General features: G+C 43.2%; 1 protein-coding gene across 1 annotated transcript in view; it reads right to left on the reverse strand.

The window, feature by feature from the left end:
• SRRM4 (serine/arginine repetitive matrix 4) overlaps window positions 1–22884 on the reverse strand; it is a 176716-nt gene that overhangs the window by 88400 nt on the left and 65432 nt on the right. The window lies entirely within an intron of this gene.

Below are 22884 nucleotides of genomic sequence, written 5' to 3' on the forward strand. Positions count from 1 at the left end.
CTCGGTCGTCCCCTTCTCCTCCCACCCCCAAACTTTCCCAGCATCAGAGTCTTTTCCAATGAGTCAACTCGCCGCATGAGGTGGCCAAAGTATTGCAGTTTCAGCTTTAGCATCAGTCCCTCCAATGAACACCCAGGATTGATCTCCTTTAGAATGGACTGGTTGGATCTCCTTGCAGTATAAGGGACTCTCAAGAGTCTTCTCCAACACCACAGTTCAAAAGCATCAATTCTTGGACGATCAGCTTTCTTCACAGTCCAACTCTCACATCCATACTTAGTCTCTGCTAAAACACCTTAGGGCCTGAGAAATTCTGCCTTGTGTAGGTTTCAAAAAATAGGAGGACTGATTCTGCCATTTGAATGTGTGCGTGTATGTGCACGCCAAACCCAGATAAAATTACAGAACATTTGCAGAGCTCTGACCCCTATGAAGAATATCTGAGGTACAGAGAGGTCGTCAGAGACTTTGGATAAGAGGATGAGAGTGTATGAGTCTACACGCATCTGCTTCTAGTGCACACACACATACAGTTATCTGTGTTAGTAGAATGTGGGAGTGTGTGCATGGATAACTGAAAATGTCCATCCATGTTTAGCAGTGTAGGATGGGAGTGTCATATCAACAATAATTTCTCCTTTGGATCCACAGTTGTTCTAGGCAGTTTGTTTTTTTTTAACTTTGTTTTTGCTGTTTTTCCATCTGTCCATTGAGGTGATTAACTCCAGGGGAAAAGGGGTTTTGCACCATGGGCTGATATGAGGAATGTTCTCAGGTCCCAGTCATCTTAGATTCTAGTCTGTTCTCCTTTGAAACAGTGTCAGACTTTATTTGTTTGGGGTCAAAAATCACTGCAGATGGTGATTGCATCCATGAAATTAAAAGACACTTACTCCTTGGAAGAAAAGTTATGAACAACCTAGATAGCATATTAAAAAGCAGAGACATTACTTTGCCAACAAAGGTCCATCTAGTCAAGGCTATGGGTTTTCCAGTAGTCATGTATGGATGTGAGAGTTGGACCATAAAGAAAGCTGAGCAATGAAGAATTGATGCTTTTGAACTGTGGTGTTGGAGAAGACTCTTGAGAGTCCCTTGGACTGCAAGGAGATCTAACCAGTCCAACCTAAAGGAGATCAATCCTGGGTGTTCATTGGAAGGACTGATGCTGAAGCTGAAACTCCAATATTTTGGCCACCTGATGTGAAGAACTGACTTATTTGTAATAAAGTCCCTGATGTTGGGAAAGATTGAAGGTGGAAGGAAAAGGAGATGACAGAGAATGAGATGGCTGGATGGCATCACTGACTCACTGGACATGAGTTTGTGTAAACTCTGGAAGTTGATGATGGACAGGAAGGCCTGGCATGCTGCATTTCATGGGGTCACAAGGAGTCGGCCATGACTGAGTGACTGAACTGAACTGATACTCATAGAATCTCAAAGCTGAAAGCGCATCTATCACTTCAGTTTATAGATGGAGAAGCTGAGGTGCAGAAAAGTGAGTCAAATCTATACAAAAGTCACATAGTAATCAGAGTCAGTGCCAAGACTAAGCCCACCGTAGGCTCCTTCCACTCTCCTACTCATGCTTCCTCAGCACCAGGGGATTGGATTGGCATCAAGAGGAGAACCTACTTATAATCCTGTCAGCTCAAGTCTCCATCCAATCCCCAGCATGAAGGGACCTTACACCCTCTCTGTGTTCCCCAGATATGCTGAACAATTCTGTCTTGGAGTCTGGCCTGCTCTGGGCTACCAGGATCTGAGCTGGTTGTGGACAAAGATCTCCTGGGAGAAATATCCAGAAGAGAGGTCAAGAACCCAGTTGCCACTAACGTGAGACATATGGAAGATGTGTCTCCCCAATGCCTTTAAGATACCAACATGCCCCTGTGATGCTCAGGAGAATCCAATCCCTCCCTATACCTTCCCAGCTCCCTCTCTTTCAGTTCCCAACTTGCATCCACTCTCTAGCTGAGGTTGCATTTCCCATGATGGGCCAGGCTCTCTCTCACCTCAATTCTCCCCACACATTGTGAACAGCTTCCACTATTCATCTTCTTTATCCTGGCCAACTCTTGATTATATCTCAAGCTTGTCCTAATCATTCCCACCTCTGGAAGTTTTCTGTGGCTCCACACATCCTTGATAAGTGTTCCTCTCCGTCACCCTATCACCCAGGGAGAGAGAAACAGAGAAATTCTTATCTGGTACCTGTGTCTGGCTGCCTAGCCTTGTAGCCCCAGAGTCTTACTAATGCCTGTCAGAATGAATGAATGAACAAATAAACAAACAAACATCCTTCTGAGTCTCTTCAACAGAGTGGCAAGGGGCTGAGTGTGAAGTGGAAACCCTGAGGAGTATACAGAGAAGAGGGCACTTAATTGGTAGAATAAATGTTTCTTAAGCCAAGACCCAAATGGAAATGATTTCAGGGCTGAGGACTACCCCAGAGGCTCTGAAATGTTGCTTTATTGTTCACAAGCCTTGTGCTTGCTGAGCACGCAGGAGGGCCGGGCAGAGGTGTCCCCAGCTAAATAGCTGCAATCTAGGGAGATGTAATTGCAGGATTTGAAGGCAACTTTTCCATGTCTGGCCCTGCTCAAGGGAAAGAGTGATCACAGGCCTCTCAACTGGAGAGCCTGCCAAGTATCAGACAGCTGCAGGTGGGGTGGATGACACTGAATTTGGCTGCTATGGGCAGGGCCAACCTTAGACAGAAGGTGAAGGGTGTTAAGGGAACAAAGTCTACAGAAGAAAAAGATAGGAGGGATGAAGGCAAAGGCAGAGGAATGGGGTTACAGGGTGTGCTCCAGGAGAGGAAGTAGCTGGCTGGTCTCCAACACTAGGGATAATCAGAAGAGGTAGGGAGAGGACAAAGATTTCTGACAGCAACTCACGATTCTGAGGAATGCTTGTGTCATTATTTCTGGAATTTTATTTTATGATGAACCCTCCTCAATAGAAGAGCTATACAAAGGATGAGATAACCAATGGGTTATGATCTTGGGTTTTTAATTCAAACATACCAGACCACCTGACCTGCCTCTTGAGAAACCTGAATGCAGGTCAGGAAGCAACAGTCAGAACTGTACATGGAATAACCGACTGGTTCCAAATAGGAAAAGGAGTGCATCAAGGCTGTATATTGTCACCTTGCTTATTTAACTTATATGCAGAGTACATCATGAGGAACGCTGGGCTGGAAGAAGCACAAGTTGGAATCAAGATTGCTGGGAGAAATATCAATAATCTCAGATATGCAGATGACACTACCCTTATGGCAGAAAGTGAAGAGGAACTCAAAAGCCTCTTGATGAAAGTGAAAGAGGAGAGTGAAAAGGTTGACTTGAAGCTCAACATTCAGAAAACAAAGATCATGGCATCTGGTCCCATCACTTCATGGGAAATAGATGGAAAAACAGTGGAAACAGTGTCAGACTTTATTTTTTGGGGCTCCAAAATCACTGCAGATGCTGATCGCAGCCATGAAATTAAAAGACGCTTACTCCTTGGAAGGAAAGTTATGACCAACCTTGATAATATATTAAAAAGCAGAGACATTACTTTGCCAACAAAGGTCTGTCTAGTCAAGGCTGTGGTTTTTCCCGTGGTCATGTATGGATGTGAGAGTTGGACTGTGAAGAAAGCTGATCGCCGAAGAATTGATGCTTTTGAACTGTGGTGCTGGAGAAGACTCTTAAGAGTCACTTGTACCGCAAGGAGATCCAACCAGTCCATTCTAAAGGAGATCAATCCTGGGTCTTCATTGGAAGGACTGATGCTAAAGCTGAAACTCCAGTACTTTGGCCACCTCATGCGACGAGTTGACTCACTGGAAAAGACTCTGATGCTGGGAAAGGTTGGGGGCGGGAGGAGAAGGGGACGACCGAGAATGAGATGGCTGGATGGCATCACCGACTCTGTGGACATGGGTTTGAGTGAACTCCAGGGGTTGGTGATGGACAGGGAGGCCTGGCGTGCTGTGATTCATGGGGTCGCGGAGAGTCGGACACAACTGAGTGACTGAACTGAACTGAACCTAGATTTTATTAATAATTCTAGCTTTTCTATCTATGGGCTGAATGACCTAAGTAAGTTATTTAATCTCTTTCAGCCTCTGCCTGCTCCACTGTAGAATGGGTACACCACTCTGCACCAGTGTCAGGGAGTATCTATCTCATTGTTGTTGTCGTTGAGTTGCTCAGTTGTGTCCGACTCCTTGAGACCCCATCGCTGCAACATGCCAGCCTTCCCTGTCCTTCACCATCTCCTGGAGTTCGCTCAAACTCATGTTCATTGAATTGGTGATGCCATCCAATCATCTCATATCTGTCATCCCCTTCTCCTCCTGTCTTCAATCTTTCCCAGCATCAGGGCCTTTTCTAATGAGTCGGCTCTTCACATCAGATGGCCAAAATATTGGAGTTTCAGCTTCATCATCAGTCCTTCCAATGAACATTCAGGGTTGATTTTCTTAAGGATTTGACTGATTTGATCTCCTTCCTGTCCAAGGGACTCTCAAGAGTCTTCTCCAAAGCCACAGTTCAAAAGCATCAGTTCTTCAGTGCTCATTCTCCTTTATGATCCAACTCTCACCTCCGTACATGACTACTGGAAAGCCATAGCTTTGACTATATGGACCTTTATCATGAGGGTTTAAAATGAAATAGTCCACATACAGTACTTAATACAGTATCTGGGACACAATATAGGCTCAAAAAAGGTTAACTAGTATTATTCATGTCTTATGTTATTATTTACCTATGCATTCCTAATGTCCCCATCCCCAAATGTCTGGTATACAGTAGATCTCAAAAAAGTATGGCACAAACGAATGAATGAATGGATAAATTAATAGACTGAGTCAATGAAATATTTTTTATGTACTCCGTGCTTGCCATGAGGCAATTTTCTATGTGCCTTGTGTCTGGTGTTCCCTCTGCCTGGAACATCCTTCTTCATCTTCCTTCTTGGTTATCATCTATCTGTAAGTTGAGATTCAGCCCAGGGAATTATCTTGCAGGAAGAGGCCTTCCTGGCATCACTTGGGGTGGAAGGAGGAATCATGGTCGTATCTCTAAAGTGGCTGTGAGGAACAGAAAGAACCACGGACTTTTTCATTTCTGCACTGTTTCTAGCTTTATGAGTGACCTTGGGAAATCCACTGATACTTTTAAAAATTGAAATATAGTTGCTTTACGTTGTTGTGTTAGTTGCAGGTATATAGCATAGTGATTCAGTACTTTGCAGACTATTTGCTTCTGTCTTGTCATATGTGTGATGGGGATGATGATACTTACCATATAAAATTGTTTTCAACATGTTTCTCCTTCCAGAGTATTTACTGAAGTCCTCTTATGGATCAGGCACTGTACTGGGCTCTGGGGAAAACTCAGTGAACAAGACAGGCAGGATCTCTACTATAATGGAGCTAACAATTCGGCGTGGAAGATAGACATTAAAGAAATAAGTGTTCTGAAGAAATATGTACATCAGTTCAGTTCAGTCCTTCAACGTGTCCAACTCTTTGAAACCCCATGGACTACAGCACACCAGGCTTCCCTGTCCATCACCAAATGCCGGAGCTTTCTCAAACTTGGTCCATAGAATCTGTGATGCCATCCAACCATCTCATCCTCTGCTGTCCCCTTCTCCTCCTGCCTTCAATCTTTTCCAGCATCAGGGTCTTTTCCAATGAGTCAGTTCTTCGCATCAGGTGGCCAAAGTATTGGAGCTTCCACTTCAGCATCAGTCCTTCCAATGAATATTCAAGACTGATTTCCTTTAGGATTGATGATTGGACCTCCTTGTAGTCCAAGGGACTCTCAAGAGTCTTCTCCAACACCATAGTTCAAAAGCATCAATTCTTCAGTGCTCAGCTTTCTTTATGGTCCAACTCTCACATCCATATATGACTACTGGAAAAACCATAGCTTTGTTTTTTTTTTTTTTAAGAAGCGTATTATTTATTTATTTATTTTTGCATAGTAAAGAGTATTTTTTTTTTTTTTTTGAACAGAGGAAAATTTATGCGTCGAACCTGGACTGGTCACTTATGATAATATACATGCTACAATTCCATTCTCCCCAATCATTCCACCTTCACCCTCTCCCACAGAGTCCCAAAGACTGTTCTAAATGCCTATGTCTCTTTTGCAGTCTCTTATACAGGGTTCAGGTTACCATTTTTCTAAATTCCATATATATGCGTTAATATACAGTATTGATGTTCTTCTTTCTGGCTTACTTCACTCTGTATAATTGGCTCCAATTTCATCCACCTCATTAAAACTGATTCAAATGCATTCTTTTTGATGGCTGAGAAATACTCCATTGTGTATATGTACCAAAGCTTTCTTATCCATTCATCTGCAGATGGGCATCTAGGTTGCTTCCATGTCCTGGCTATTATAAACAGTGCTGCAATGAACATTGGAGTACATGTGTCTCTTTCAATTCTGGTTTCCTCGGTGTGTATGCCCAGGAGTGCGATCGCTGGATCATATGGCAGTTCTATTTCCAGTTTTCTGAGGAATCTCCACACTGTTCTCCATAGTGGCTATACTAGTTTGCATTCCCACCAACAGTGTAAGAGGGTTCCCTTCTCTCCACACCCTCTCCAGCATTTATTGCATGTAGACTGGATTGCATTGAATGTATATATTACTTTGGGTAGTATACTCATTTTTACAATATTTATTCTTCCAATCCACGAACACGGTATATTTCTCCATCTATTAGTGTCCTCTTTGATTACTTTCACTAGTGTTTTATAGTTTTCTATGTACAAGTCTTTTGTTTCCTTAGGTAGATATATTCCTAAGTATTTAATTGTTTTCGTTGCAACAGTGAATGGAATAGTTTCCTTAATTTCTCTTTCTATTTTCTCATTATTAGTGTATAGGAATGCAAGGGATTTCTGTGTGTTGATTTTATATCCTGCAACTTTACTGTAATCATTGATTAGCTCTAGTAGTTTTCTGGTAGAGTCTTTAGGGTTTTCTGTGTAGAGGATCATGTCATCAGCGAACAGTGAAAGCTTTACTTCTTCTTTTCCAATTTGTATTCCTTTTATGTCTTTTTCTGCTCTGATTGCTGTGGCCAAAACTTCCAGAACTATGTTGAATAGTAGTGGTGAGAGTGGGCACCCTTGTCTTGTTCCTGACTTTAGGGGAAATGCTTTCAGTTTTTCACCATTGAGGATAATGTTTGCTGTGGGTTTGTCATATATAGCTTTTATTATGTTGAGGTATGTCCCTTCAATTCCCACTTTCTGGAGGGTTTTTATCAAAAATGGATGTTGAATTTTGTCGAAGGCTTTCTCTGCATCTATTGAGATAATCATATGATTTTTATTTTTCAGTTTGTTAATGTGGTGTATTACGTTGATTGATTTGCAGATATTGAAGAATCCTTGCATTCCTGGTAGAATCCTTGCATTCCTGGTGTACAGGATTTGATTAGATGGATCTTTGACGGTAAAGTAATGTCTCTGCTTTTTAATGTGCTGTCTAGGTTGGTCATAGTTTTTCTTCCAAGGAGCAAGCGTCTTTTAATTTCATGACTGCAGTCACCATCTGCAGTGATTGTGGAGTCCAAGAAAATGAAGTCTGTCACTGTTTCTATTGTTTCCCCATCTATTTACCATGAAGTGATGCGATTGGATGCCATGACCTTAGTTTTTTGAATGTTGAGTTTTAAGCCAGCCTTTTCACTCTCCTCTTTCACTTTCATCAAGAGGCTCTTCAGTTCCTCTTCACTTTCTGCCATAAGGGTGGTATCATCGGCATATCTGAGGTTATTAATATTTCTCCTGGCAAACTTGATTCCAGTTTTTGCTTCATCCAGCCTGGCATTGATGTACTCTGCATATAAGTTAAATAAACAGGGTGACAATATACAACCTTGATGTATTCCTGTCCCAATTTGGAACCAGTCCGTTCCATGTCCAGTTCTAACTGTTGCTTCTTGTCCTGCATACAGATTTTTCAGGAGGCAGCTAAGATGTTTTGGTATTACCATCTCTTGAAGAATTTTCCACAGTTTGTTTTGATCCACACAGTCAAAGGCTTTGGTGTAGTCAATAAAGCAGAAGTAGATGCTTTTTCTGGAACTCTTTTTCTTTTTCTATGATCCAATGGATTTTGGCAATTTGATTTCTGGTTCCTCTGGCTTTTCTAAATCCAGCTTGAACATCTGAAAGTTCTGGGTTCATGTACTGTTGAAGCCTCACTTGGAGAATTTTGAGCATTATTTTGCTAGCATATGAGATGAATGCAATTGTGTGGCATTCTTTGGCATTGCCTTTCTTTGGGATTGGAATGAAAACTGACCTTTTCCAGTTCTGTGGCCACTGCTGAGTTTTCCAAATTTTCTGGCATATTGAGTGCAGCACCATCTTTTCAGATTTTTAAAATAACTCAGCTGGAATTCCATCACCTCCACTAGCTTTGTTTATAGTGATGCTTCCTGAGGCCCACTTGGCTTCATATTCCAAGATGTCTGGCTCTAGGTGAGTGATCACACCATTGTGGTTATCTGGGTCATGAAGATCTTTTACGTATAGTTCTTCTGTGTATTCTTGCCACTTTTTCTTAATATCTTCTCTTTCTGTTAGGTCCATACTGTTTCTGTCCTTTATTGTGCCCATCTTTACATGAAATGTTCCCTTGGTATCTCTAATTTTCTGGAAGAGGTCACTAGTCTTTCCCATTCTGTTGCTTTCCTCTTTTCCTTTGCACTGATCACTAAGGAAGGCTTTCTTATCTCTCCTTGCTGTTCTTTGGAACTCTGCATATAGTTATACATATTTGTGATATGTACAACAAAGGAAAGGAGACGGTTAGACTAGGAAAGACTTGCTTGAAATCTGAATTTCAAGAAGGAAATAACCATTCAAAGGAAAGTTGAGTAAGAATATCCCAGGCAGAGAGAGCAGCATGTGCAGAAGTCCTGAGGCAGAAGAGAGAGCTGGTGGAGGGGCAGGCAGGTTGAAGAACTGAAAAAAAGGTGCAAAGAACATGGGCAAAATGGGAAGGGGGAGGAGATGAGTATGATAAGATTCAAAAGGTGGGCACAGAAACCAGGTCCGGCAGAGCCTTGCAGGCCACAGCAAAGAGGTCATAAGTGACAAAAGGGATGCCAACTCTCTTAATAAAAGGTAAAGATGCATGAAATGTCACATTAGACCCTGGCTATGAACCTGTAACTAGCTGTTTGGTTTCTCCATTGGCAAGATGAGAGAACATCATCTGTCCTGGCACACGTCTTCGCCCTCCCCACCTCTATCCCCAGGTGTAATGACAGGTGTGACATCTTCTTTTAAGTGACATCTCTAGATGACAGCATACCCTACCCAATCCTTACTGTGGCTGCACCAGGCACTGTGGCCCTGGCTATGCCAGCCCTGAGACAAGGCTGAGCTATTATCAAAGGGGAGGAAGCATCCTGCAGACTGTTTTGGAGCCATGATGTGTGTGGCTATTCTGGGCCTGGTGGGAGGGAGGCTGGGAGGGGGGACTGGCCGGAAGAGCAGAGTTATTTCAGGACTCTGCGGCACACAATTTGTAGTCTGAGTGTACAAAGCATATCTGGATAGACTAAAGGGGCCAGAGACCCTGAGTTGCCGGAAGCTGAAGGGCGTCCTCAGATGGCCCCAGATGAGACATGCTTCTGTTGTCAGGCAACATGGCATGGGTCCTGGAGGCAGACAGGGCTGGGACAGATGCCTGCTGTGTGACCTTGGGCAGGTGCCCACTAGGTGCCAGGCATGTTGCCAAGGCCTTTACATGCCTCAGCTCATTGTGTCTTCCCAACAACCTTATGACATATCCTCTGGGTTGTTCCCATTTTACAGATGAGGAAATTGAAGCTTGGAGAGGTTAAGTGACTGGCCACAGCCCTGTTGTTATTAGATGCAGAATCACTTTTTGCACTCAGCTCTCCAGATCCCAATCTGTCTACCCTGTGTTATCATCCCTGCTTCTTATTACCCATGATGGAACAGGGTTGTCCGGACAACTAAATGAGATGGTACATGTAAAGCACTCGGCACAGCTTAACCATGTGACCTCTGGCACATAGGCATCCTGGTAAGATGTCACCTGAGCTCTTCAAAACTGCTTATTTGAAAGTATGTACCAAATGTGAGGCACCTTATTCTTGTGGTGAGATAAAGGCAGGTCTTAAAAATCCAGCAGGGACTAGCTAAATTGGGATTCTGAGATGGGTATTAGCCTTTTGGAAAAAAACCTAGGCTAAAGTGCATGTGTGTGTGTGTTTTAATAGAAACCATGGAGGGAGAAAAGCAGCAACATTAATTACATATATAAATAGCACTATTGCATGTCCTCTTTAAAGTAGTCTTGCAAAATGTGATGGCAAGAAATTACTGTCTCATGGAACAGTCATAGACATGGAGACAGATTAGGATTTATAGGGTTGTCCAAAGCCACAGTGCAAACCAGTGGGAGAGAGGTGATGGAACCCCAGTCTTCTCCTTCCTGGTGCAGGCTTCTAGCCCATGAACCTTCTCAATGAAGACTGTAAATAAGATTTCATAGTTTTCCCTGCTGAGCATTTATTCTCTGCTGTTATGATATGAGCAATGGATTCTTCTTGAGTGACCATCCGCTTCTCTACTTTTGGTCCATCTGATTCAGGTGAAGGTAACTTTACCCCATTTCCACAATGAATCTATGATCCAGCCCTGGCCAATCAAGGCATCACATGCCCCTGGCCACAGTGACAGGCTGGTAAATGGGCACCTATCCAAACCATACCAACTGAGCCAGTGAAACTCAAATCTGGGGCATCTACTGAACCCACTGGGAAGGGACCCTCCTTCCTAGACGTTACTAAAAAGGATAAGATGAAACCGTGGAGATCCTGGTAGGCCAACCCATAACTCCAAGAGGAGAGGATGCCTGAGAAATGAGTAAGTGGACAACAGTGTTTAAGCTCCTGAATCTAGCTAGACTAGAAGCTACTTAACTCTGCAGTTATGAGAACCAGTACATCCTCTTTGTTACTGGAGCTACCTCAGTGTGGTTTACATCCCATCCTGTAACCAAAGGACTCTCAAATAATGCAATCACTCTCATCATCTACAAAAAACCTTACCTTAGGTCTAAAAAATGTAGGAGCTCCTGACACCCATGAGAGCATGGTTAAGAGCATGCATACTAGAGTTAGGCTCCTGGGTTTGAGGACTGCCTCTGCCATTTTCTAGTTGTGTGATTTTTGGTAAATTACTCTATCTCCCTGTGCCTCATCTGTAAAGTGGGAGGATAACATCTACTTGGGTGAATCACTGGGGATATTAAATGAAATAATACGTGGCTAAGGCTTGGAACAGTGCCTGCCACACAGCAAGTACTCAATAAATGTTACTGTTGGAATGTGGATCAGAAAGAAATTGTTTTACCCAAAACCAGGGACCCTTAGAGGCACCACATGTACAAATTGACTTGATGGTCACAAAATAAGCACTGTGAGAGCTGTCACTTTTTGAGCCCCTAACTAGGTACTTTATATGCTTATTTTACATTAACCATATGAGATAGGTAATTTACTATCCCTGCTTAGTTGACTACAAAACTGAGACTCGGAGAGTCAAAAAGCCTTATCTGAAACAACACAGCTAATATGGGATGGAGCTGGCACCTAGCCCAGACTTGCTTTCTTCAAGGCCATGTCTCTCTCAAAATATGTTTCCTAAACCTCAGCTGCTCACACAAGACCAATCATGATTGTTGACTATTTATCCATGTGTTTTTACACTCATATTTGCTTAATATTAGTCTTGAAATTGACTTGCTATTTATTTAATACATTTAGTTAAAAGAGAAACCTAACATCACAACTATAAATGGAAAATGATGGAAAATGAAAGTCCTTCTCAGAGACAGAAGACAACCTTAAAAATAGATAGGACGAAAACAAAGAACATTATTAAATCCCAACCATACACGGCTACCTGCTTTGGGCTTCTGAGCCTGACACCTGCTTCCTCTTTTGTTAAGAAAAGAAGATTAGCGAGTGTTGAGAGGTGTTAAAAACATAGCAGTCCCAAATTTAGACAACGCTTTGACAATCGGAAGGATAGAAAGTGAATTGGAAGGGCAATCATTTTCTCACTATATTATTATGTGTTATTTCATGCTGTGTCCATGGGGCCACCTAAAATATCTCAGACAAATAATAACAGGGGTCCAAAACTTTGGAAAACACAGCACCCCAAACTCCAATTTACCTATCCTCTAAGGATCCTCCCTTTTTGTACTTTACTCCATTCTCTCTCTCTCAACCCTTGCACATCCTAAATTATCAAAAAGCCTTCACTTCACAAGAGTCTTTCCCCAAGTAAGTCTTAGAAGCACTACACTGCACGCTGACATATACACCTACCCAAATACACCCACCTGACAGACACATATGGTCCTTATCAGTTGAAAATCACAGCCCTGCCCTTCTATACTGGATAAGCCAGCACCCACCCACTGCTACACAGGATCCATCTACATTCATACAACAAGAACAGCCACTGTTGTCACAGTGATATATTCTAAACAAGTCAGGTGATGTAATTCTCCTTGGGTATGTGGCACCAAAGAGATGATTGAGGCACACTGCTTCTGATTCAGACTCCTAGGGAGAAAGACTTCACATTGAATCACATATACTCCCAAGAGTCAGAAGGAGGAAAATGATAAATAAATGCCTACCAAACTCTGAAATGTACCCTCTTGCTGTGTGGCCTTAGATAAGTCATTTAGCTTAGATCCAGATACACCAAATGACTCCAAACACTAGGACTTGCCCATGGTCACATAGATAGTGATAAAAGTACAGACAGACCCAAGGACAAAGAGATTGATAATCCGTTCTGTGCCTGACTGCAGCATTTACCAAAATGTATTGCAGTGAACATTGGTGCTACATGAATAGTTGCTTGCTCCTTTAAAATGGTATGGGGATGGGACTGTCTACCCAAATGGAATTGAGAAATACCAGGTTAAACAAAAAGGACCAGGTTTTGCTGCCTCAGGACTTATCAGAACCTTTCATGTCTTAAGTGCAATGTAGAAACCCAGGGAGGGAACGTGTTATATAGTTTTTCTCAAAAATGTGTGGCCACAGAAAATTTGTTTAATGGTCGAGTGGCTAATAGTCCATGGAGTACTTTGGAGATACAGCTCCGTGGAGTAATCTCAGTCAGAATACCTTCTGTGAGGAGGAGGGAACTCCTTTCAGAAAACTCTGATGGTTAGAAAATTCTTCCATATTACAGAGAAAAAACTTAATTGAGGGGGAAAAAAACAGCCTCCCTGTAACTTGCACCCTTGAGTTACATTTCTGTTCCCTTTTGAGGCACAAAACTTTTCTGAGCCTTACTCTTTTCTCCTATAAACTGGGAATGATTCTAGCCCTAACAAAAATCCCCAAATTGGAAGAATTACATAGTATAACTCAACTTTTTAAACTGTTGAGCTACCATCTATAAAGGAGAACCACAAATTGCTTCAGGCAGAAACCCATAGCACCAGCCCTTGCGGAGATAGATCATTTAGAACAGGATTTCCCACCCTCTGCACTATTGTTTTTGGGGACCATCCCATGTACTGTAGGATGCTGAGTTGCATCCCTGGCCTCTGTCCACTAGATACCAGCAGCAACCCCCCAGTTGTAACAACCAAAATCATCTCCAAATATTGCCAAATGCCCCTTGGGGATAAAACTGAGCTCCACTGAAAACCACTGTCCCAGCAATACGCTTACTGTGAAGACGGGGATATTCTGTAGTGTGTATCTGTACTGTCCAATATGTGTGTGTGCCCGTAACTCACCTCCAAGCCACTGCACAGACTGTAGCCCACAAGGCTCCTCTGCCCATGGGATTTCCCAGGCAAGAATACTGGAGCGGGTTGCCATTTCTTTCTCTAGGGGATCTTCCTGACCAAAGGATTGAAACCCACATCTCTTGCATTGGCAAGCAGATTCTTTACCACTGAGCCACCTGGGTAGATCCACTATCCAATAGGATTGTTACTAATCCACATGGCTAGTGAATACTTGAACTGTGGCTAGGGTTACTGAGGAAATGGATTTTTAACTTGAATAATAGATTTAATATAAAATAAATAATAAATTTAATATTTTTAATTTTTAAAATTAAATATATGTAGCTAGAGGTGATGAGTAGCTACCATATTGAACAATACAATTCTAGATAATGTAATCTGAGGTCCATTTATTGTGCCACAAATATTTCCTGAGCACCTACTATGTGCCAACTACAATGTACCTTACTGGATCTATAGTAAAACATGACAGATATGACTCCTGGTCTCATCCAGTTGGTAGATACCTTTAAGCAACCTAGTATACAAGATGGTGTGTACTTTGGGCTTGCATGCAAAAGATATCTCCTCCACAAATCTGTCCCTCTGCCTGAAACCCTACCACATGTACTTCATTGAGTTACAAAGTCTCCAAAAGACACATATGTTGTCTCAAGAGGAGAACAGATGAACACCCACTGATGTGTCAGGATGGGTTTGTTTATGTGATTAGCTACACTGAACAAATCCCTAAGAGCTCTTTGAAAGCAGAGACCTGTCTTCCTCATCACTGTCATCATCAGAGCCTGGCGTAGAGCCTGGCATAGGTAGGTGATAAGCAAACACTTCCCCAAAGCTGACTCAGAACAAATCCAGAACAATCTGTTAAAGATGGTGAATGTTCTAAAAACCACGTCATGTCAAGAACAACCAAACGACCCAAATGAACTTATTAGGACAGTATCCCAGTACCCGGCACAAAGTATTTGTTAAATAAATATTTGTTGACCAAAGAGTAGGGGGGGAGGGGTTGAGAAAAGTGCAAAGCCCGTGTTAGTCCCTGAGAGGTAAGGCTCACATATGAAGAGGGTGTGATTGGCATAGATAAGAGATACCCTAATTGGAGCATAAGAAGAGGAAGAATTTATCACTACTCTTACTGTTTGTTAAGACCCAGATAACCACGATGGTGTGATCACTTACCTGGAGCCAGACATCCTGGAATGTGAAGTCAAGTGGGCCTTAGGATGAAATGAAGTGAATTGAAGTGAAGTGAAGTCGCTCAGTCGTGTCCGACTCTTTGTGACCCCATGGACTATAGCCTACAAGGCTCCTCTGTCCATGGAATTTTCAAAGCAAGAGCACTGGAGTGGGTTGCCATTTCCTTCTCCAGGGGATCTTCCCGATGCATCACTACAAACAAAGCTAGTGGAGGTGATTGAAATCCAGCTGAGCTATCTCAAATTTGAAAAGATGATGCTGTCAAAGTGCTGCACTCAATACACCAGCAAATATGGAAAACTCAGCAGTGGTCACAGGGCCAGAAAAGGACAGTTTTCATTCCAATCCCAGAGAAAGGCAATGCCAAAGAATGTTCAAACCACTGTACAATCGTACTCATCTCACACACTAGTAAAGTAATGCTCAAAATTCTCCAAGCTAGGTTTCAACAGTACATGAACCTACAACTTCCAGATGGTCAAGCTAGATTTAGAAAAGGCAGAGGAACCAGAGATCAAATTGCCAACATCCATTGGATCATTGAAAAAGCAAGAGAATTCCAGAAGAACATCTACTTCTTCTTCATTGACTACCCTAAAGCCTTTGATTGTGTAGATCACAACAAAATGGAAAATTTTTAAAGAGATGGGAATACCAGACCACCTGACCTGCCTCCTGAGAAATCTGTATGCAGGTCAAGAAGCAACAGTTAGAACTGGACATGGGACAATGGACCAGTTCCAAAACTTGGAAATGAGTATGTCAAGGCTGTATATTGTCACCTTGCTTATTTGACTCATATGCAGAATACATCATGTGAAATGCCAGGCTGGATGAAGCACAAGCTGGACTCAAGATTGCAGGGAAAACTATCAATAACCTCAGAAATGCAGATGACACAACCTTTATGGCAGAAAGTGAAGAGGAACCGAAAAGCTTCTTGATTAAGGTGAAAGAGGAGAGTGAAAAAGCTGACTTAAAACTCAACAATCAAAAAACTAAGATCATGGCATCCAGTCCTATCACTTCATGGCAAATGGATGGGGAAACAATGGAAACAGTGACAGACTTTATTTTCTTTGGCTCCAAATCACTGCAGATGGTGACTAGCAGCCATGAAATTAAAAGAGGCTTGCTCCTTTGAAGAAAAGCTATGACCAACCTAGATAGCATAAAATGTAAAAACATTACTTTGATGACAAAGGTCCTTCTAGTCAAAGCTATGGTTTTTCCAGTAGTCATATATAGATGTGAGAGTTGGACCATAAAGAAAACTTGAGTGTTGAAGAATTGATGTTTTTGAACAGTAGTGTTGGAGAAGACTCTTGAGAGTCCCATGGACTGCAAGTAGATCCAATCAGTCAATCCTAAAGGAAATCAGTCAGTCCTGAATATTCATTGGAAGGACTGATACTGAAGTGGAAGCTCCAATACTTTGGGCACCTGATGCAAAGAACTGACTCGTTGGAAAAGACCCTGATACTAGAAAAGATTGAAGGCAGGAGGAGAAGGGGATGACAGAGGATGAGATGGTTGGATGGCACTGCTGCCTTGATGGACATAAGCAAGCTCCGGGAGTTGGTGATGGACAGGGAAGTCTAGTGTGCTGCAGTCTATGGGGTCGCAAAGAGTTGGACACTACTGATCAACTAAACTGAACTTATGGGCTGAATTGTGCACCTCCTCCATTCATATTCTGACATCCTAACTCCTGGCTCCTCAGACTGTGACTATATTTGGAGATAAGTCCTCTAAAGAGGTGATTCAGGTAAAATTAGTCATATGGGTGGGTCTTCAGTCAATATGACTATTGTCCTTGTAAGAAGAGATTGGGACACAGACAATGGCCCATGAGCGATAGCCATTGGAGGACACAGTGAGAAGGTGACCATCTTCAAACCAAGGAGAGAGGCCTCAGAAGAAACCGAATCTTCCAACACCTAGACCTTGGACTTCTAGGCTCAGAACTGGAAGGAAATAATTTGTGTTATATAAGCCACCTGGTCTGTGGTGTTTTGTTATAGTAGCTGGAGCGGACCAATGCACTACTGATCACTGAGGTCCAAAACGGAGGGGATATATGCGTATAGATAGCTGATTCACTTCATTGTACAGCAGAAACTGATACAACATTGTAAAGCAATTGAAAGTGTGAAAGTCTTAATCACTCAGTCGTGTCTGACTCTTTGTGACCCTGTGGACCACAGCCCACCTGGCTCCTCTGTCCATGGAGTTCTCCAGGCCAGAATACTTGAGTGTGTTGCCATTCCCTTCTCCAAGGGGTAAAGCAATTACACTCCAATTTAAAAAATGCATAAAAGTTATCAAGAAAAAAACCCACATCAGGCTCTGTATTAGATGTTTCATGTGCAGTATCTCCTTAAATCCTTGTTCTAGTCCCCTTGAGTCTACTCTCCCTCCCCTGCAGCCTGATCTGGCTACTTTCAGTGGGAGTCAGACTGCGTCATTCCTCTTTTCAAATCTGCGCTTCCCACCTCACTCAAGGTAAAAATCAAGGTCCTTATAATCACCAAAACTCATCGCATGAATCAGTCCCCTGTTGACTCTCTAATCTCATCATTCTCCTCTCCTCTCAAACTGCTGTACCTACACCAGCCAAGTGTGTTCCCACCTCAGGGCTTTTGCATTTGCACATCTCTGCTTGGGATGCTTTCCCCCCAGATGTCACCTGGATTATCCCCACATTTCCTTCAAATCTTTGTTCAAATGTCACTTCATCAGTGAGGTTTGCCTTAAACACCAGATGTGCAAGAGAACCAAGGGCCCCCGCCCAACACCAGGCTTTCCCTAATCCCCTTTCCTGATTTCATTTTTCTCTCCAGCACTTACCACCTTCTACCACACTGTGTGTTGACTTGCATATCAATCTATGGCCTCTCTCCTTCCACTAAAACATGGAATCCATGAGGGGAAAAACTTTCTCATATTTATTGTTACACTGCTACATCCCTAACATCTCAAACAGCATCTGGCACATAGTAGGTATTCAATAAATATTTCTTGAACGAATGGGTCCTCACAACCTCTTGTATTCAGTTGCTTCAGTCGTGTCTGACTCTTTGCGACCCCACGGACTGTAGCCTTCCAGGCTTCTCTGTCCATAGGATTCTCCAGACAAGAATATTGGAGTGGGTTGCCATGCCCTCCTCCAGGGGATCTTCCCAACCCAGGGATCAAACCCACATCTCCTGCATTGCAGGCAGATTCTTTACTACTGAGCTACTGGGGAAGCCCCACAACCTCTTTGTGGAACAGTTATTATTATGATGCTCATTTTACAGGCAAGGAATTGAGTCTCAGAGAAGTCAGTTCACACATTCAAGATCAAATAAGGAAGGAAGCTGCAGGTCCCAAAGTCAACATGAGACACAGAAGTAATCTGCTGAAAGTCACACAGCTGGAATTCAAAGCCAGACCTCCAGACTTATCCCAGGGCTCTGGGGTCCCTTCCAGTTCCAAGATTCCCTGGATAAGCTTCGGTGTGTGTAAAAGTCAAGAGATCTCCTTTCCCTGGAAAAGGGGTCACTCTTGCACATTCCTTTTGCTCTTCCAGGGATATAATGGGAATAAAGAGAATAACTCAGCTTCTGTCTCCTTCTGTCCAGTGCGGACTGGGAAGAAATAAAGGGGTCCTAAATTCAGCCATGGGATAATTAATGGTGCCCAAATCAGGCTTCTTTTCCCCCTAGTGGGTCACTGGGATTGTTAATTATTTTCTTTATAAAAATAATTAGCCCTAATCAAGACAAGAGCTCTTCAGAATTACAGCTCATTAGCTGTGTGTGCATTTTGCAGTTCCAAAAAAATTCTTGTGTCACTGATGAAAATTACAGGTCCCTGGAATCAGCATTAGAGTAAATCCAGCTTGTGTTCCCAGCCAATTACCATCAGCTACGTTGACTTGGCTTCCGTAATTACAGATGGAGATGGAGGACGTGTCTGTGTGCGTGTTTGAGTGCATATATCTGTCTGAGTGGGGCTGGGGGCTGGTGACAAAGGCCTGGGAGTTCCAAAGTCTATATCGCAACACACTCTGTTCTTCCTCCTTCTCCAAAGGAGGCATCTGCATCAAAAATGAAGCTAAGGCCTAATTTAGAAGGCAGAAGCTAAACTATGGTGTTGGCAGTCAGGAAGGGGTAGGCTGGGGGGATCTTTTCCTTTGGAAGTGTGGCAATGTGGAAAGATTCCTCACCAGGGATTCTGGAGTCTTGGGACATCTTAACCCAGCAGACAGATCTGGGTTCTAATCTTAGCTCTGCACCAACTGCTTTTGACTATGGGTGTGTCTACCTATTGGTCCTCAGTGCCCACATGCATACACAGCTGAGCCCAGCAACACTAATAATGAGAGCTAACCTTTATCTAACACCTACATGGCTTAGACGCTGAGACACTGCCTGTGTATCATCTCATCTGATCTTCGTGAACAGCGCTATGAAGCAGGAACTAGTGTCATTCCCAATTCACAGATGAAGAAATGGAGGCACAGCGAGTTAATTAACTGGTCCAAGGTCACTATTGGCAGAACTGTGATCTCTACCAAGGCATTCTGATTTATAGGGTTTATATCATAACCACAATAAAGGACAGAATGGTACACAGACAGACAGAAATGTTATGGACCTGACAGAAGCAGAAGATATTAAGAAGAGGTGGCAAGAATACACAGAAGAACTGTACAAAAAAGATCTTCAGACCCAGATAACCATGATGGTGTAATCACTCACCTAGAGCCAGACATCCTGGAATGTGAAGTCAAGTGGGCCTTAGGAAGCATCACTACGAAAAAAGCTAGTGGAGGTGATGGAATTCCAGCTAAGCCATTTCAAATTCAAAAAGTTGATGCTGTTAAAGTGCTGCACTCAATATGCCAGCAAATTTGGAAAACTCAGCAGTGGTCACAGGACTGGAAGAGGTCAATTTTCATTTCAATCCCCAAAAAGGCAATGCCAAAGAATGTCTAATTGACTACACAATTGCACTTATCTCACACGCTAGCAAGGTAATGCTCAAAATTCTCCAAGCCAGGCTTCAACAGAACATAAACCATGAACTCCCAGATGTTCAAGCTGGATTTAGAAAAGGCAAAGGAACCAGCGATCAAATTTGTCGACATCCACTGGATCATCAAAAAAGCAAGAGAGTTCCTGAAAAACACCTACCTCTGCTTTATTGACTACGCCAAAGCCTTTGACTGTGTAGATCACAACAAACTGGAAAATTCTTCAGGAGATGGGAATACCAGACCACCTGACCTGCCTCCTGAGAAATCTGTATGCAGGTCAAGAAGCAACAGTTAGAACTGGACACGGGGCAATAGACTAGTTCCAAATCAGGAAAGGAGTATGTCAAGGCTGTATATTGTCACCCTGTTTACTTAACTTATATGCAGAGTATATCGTGTGAAATGCCAGGCTGGATGAAGCACAAACTGGAATCAAGATTGCCAGGAGAAATATCAACAACCTTAGAAATGCAGATGACACCATCCTTATAGCAGAAAGCAAAGAGCTAACGAGACTCTTGATGAAAGTGAAAGAGGAGAGTGAAAAAGCTGACTTAAAATCCAACATTTAGGAAGCTAAGATCATGGCATCCAGTCCCATCACTTCATAGCAAATAGATGGGGAAACAATGGAAACAGTGACAGACTTTATCTTTTTGGGCTCCAAAATCATTGCAGATGGTGACTGCAGCCATGAAATTAAAAGAGGCTTGCTCCTTGGAAGAAAAGCTATGACCAACCTAGACAGCATGTTAAAAAGCAGAGACATTACTTTGATGACAAAGGTCCTTCTAGTCAAAGCTATGGTTTTTCCAGTAGTCATGTATGGATGTGAGAATTGGTCTATAAAGAAAACTGAGCAACGAAGGGTTGATGGTTTTGAACTGCAGTGTTAGAGAAGACTCTTGAGAGTCCCTTGGATTGCAAGGAAATTCAACTAGTCAATCCTAAAGGAAATCAGTCTTGAATATTCATTGGAAGGACTGATGCAGAAGTTTAAAGTAATACTTTGGCCACCTGATGCAAAGAACTGACTCTTTAGAAAAGACCCTGATGCTGGGAAAGATTGAAGGTGGGAGGAGAAGGGGATGACAGAGGATGAGATGGTTGGATGGCATCACTGACTCGATGGACATGAGTTTGAGTAAGCTCCAGGAGTTGGTAATGGAAAAGGAAGCCTGACATGCTACAGTCCTTGGGGTTGCAAAGAGCTGGACATGACTGAGCGACTGAACTGAAGTGAACTGATATCATAACACAGTGCTCTAATGCCCTTCTCAAATCCCTAGCTAAGGAGAAGCTTCCCAACTCTGTTGAGTTATCTCAGTGTCTTCTTTTTATTAATAATAAAAAATCACAATACATCAAGCACTCATTATGTGCCAAGCCTTTTCTAGATAACTTTTCATATATTTTTATGTCTGTGGTCTCTCACAGCACCCTTATGATATGATATCAGGATGATCCTGATTCATATTTTGTAGAAAGTGCAGCTCAGAGCCATGAATGGTCTTGGCCAAGTCTGCAGGACTGAGTCTGTTTGGTTCCAAAGCCTGTGCCCACAACCACCACACAACACTATTTTGACAGCCTGTGATGGAGGCTCCAGCCCTGATCTGGGAGGAGGGACAAGTAGCCTTGGAAACTATGCTTCTGACTCTGTTCTCCTCCCAGAGCCCCCATCTCCCCATCTGGGAAAGGCTCTGGTGTTTGCAGCTCTGAGATCCTACCATTATGTCTCCCTGACCCCAATCTCCTCAGGTGCGGGGGTGGGAGGGTAGTGTGGTGTCCAGAAGGAGCTGCTTAGCTACGCTCTGACCCCTGTCATGCACACTGAGGTAGCACCAGTGACCTCGAAGTGTTTCCTTTGCAGTGGACTGAAAAACAAAACAACCCAGAGGGTAGCAGGCCCTTGGTGGCACCCTTGTGCCAGGAGTCCAGAACATGTCCAGCTCATGAGTCCTTGGGGGTATCAGGAGATGTCCAGGACACAGTTCTGTGTGCGTGCATATGTGTGTGTTGCTTGGGGGGGGTAGATGCATGTGTTTGCAACCTTGTTCCCCTGGACAATTTTCTTCTCCCCCTTGTCCTCTGTCTCTTAGTCGTCCTTTTCGTTTGCCTCTCCTTCTCTGAGCATCTATCCTCCATCACCTTCCGACTTCCTGGGCCTCCCAGGTCTCCCTGGCCTCCCATTTGCCATGTTTCTTTTTTCCCCTTATCTCTACTCTCCCCTCAGCCTCTCCGCCCCTTGCTTCCCCTCCCACTCCTCTCTCCAACCCCATCTCCAGTCTTCCCTCTGGTCCTTTATTTCTTTTTCTCTCTGTCTCCTCTCTTTCCTCAGGTCTTATCACTCTCCTCCATCTCTCCACCTCCCTCTCCCTTCTCTTCTCCCTACCCTTCCTCCCTCTCCTCCATCATTCTCTCTCCTGATCCTCCTGCTTCTCCCTCTCTTTCTCATCCTCCATCACCCACCGCCACCCTGTCCTCTCGGGCCTGCTGCTTGTTGTTGTCTGTAAAGGCTGGCAGTGTCCTTGGTGGGTGGTGGATCACACACATCAGAGGTTTGAATCAAATCAAACTGCGACTGAATTACACTAATAAACCAATTAAATGCCGTTCAAAAAGTAATTTCCATAGCATCCCTCATACTTATTGCAAATCCTGTTTCACTCTCCTGCTGCCTTCTCTTGTTCCTGCCCCATCTCTCCCCTTCCTTCTCAATCCTTTCTTTCTTGCTTCATTTTCAAATACTTTCCCCTTCCCTCTCTCACTAGCTCTGCCTGCTTCGTC

Source organism: Moschus berezovskii, chromosome 19 (genome assembly GCF_049115385.1).
Source record: "Moschus berezovskii isolate FMDL1 chromosome 19, NW_MosBer_1.0, whole genome shotgun sequence".
In the NCBI taxonomy this organism is placed as follows: domain Eukaryota; kingdom Metazoa; phylum Chordata; class Mammalia; order Artiodactyla; family Moschidae; genus Moschus; species Moschus berezovskii.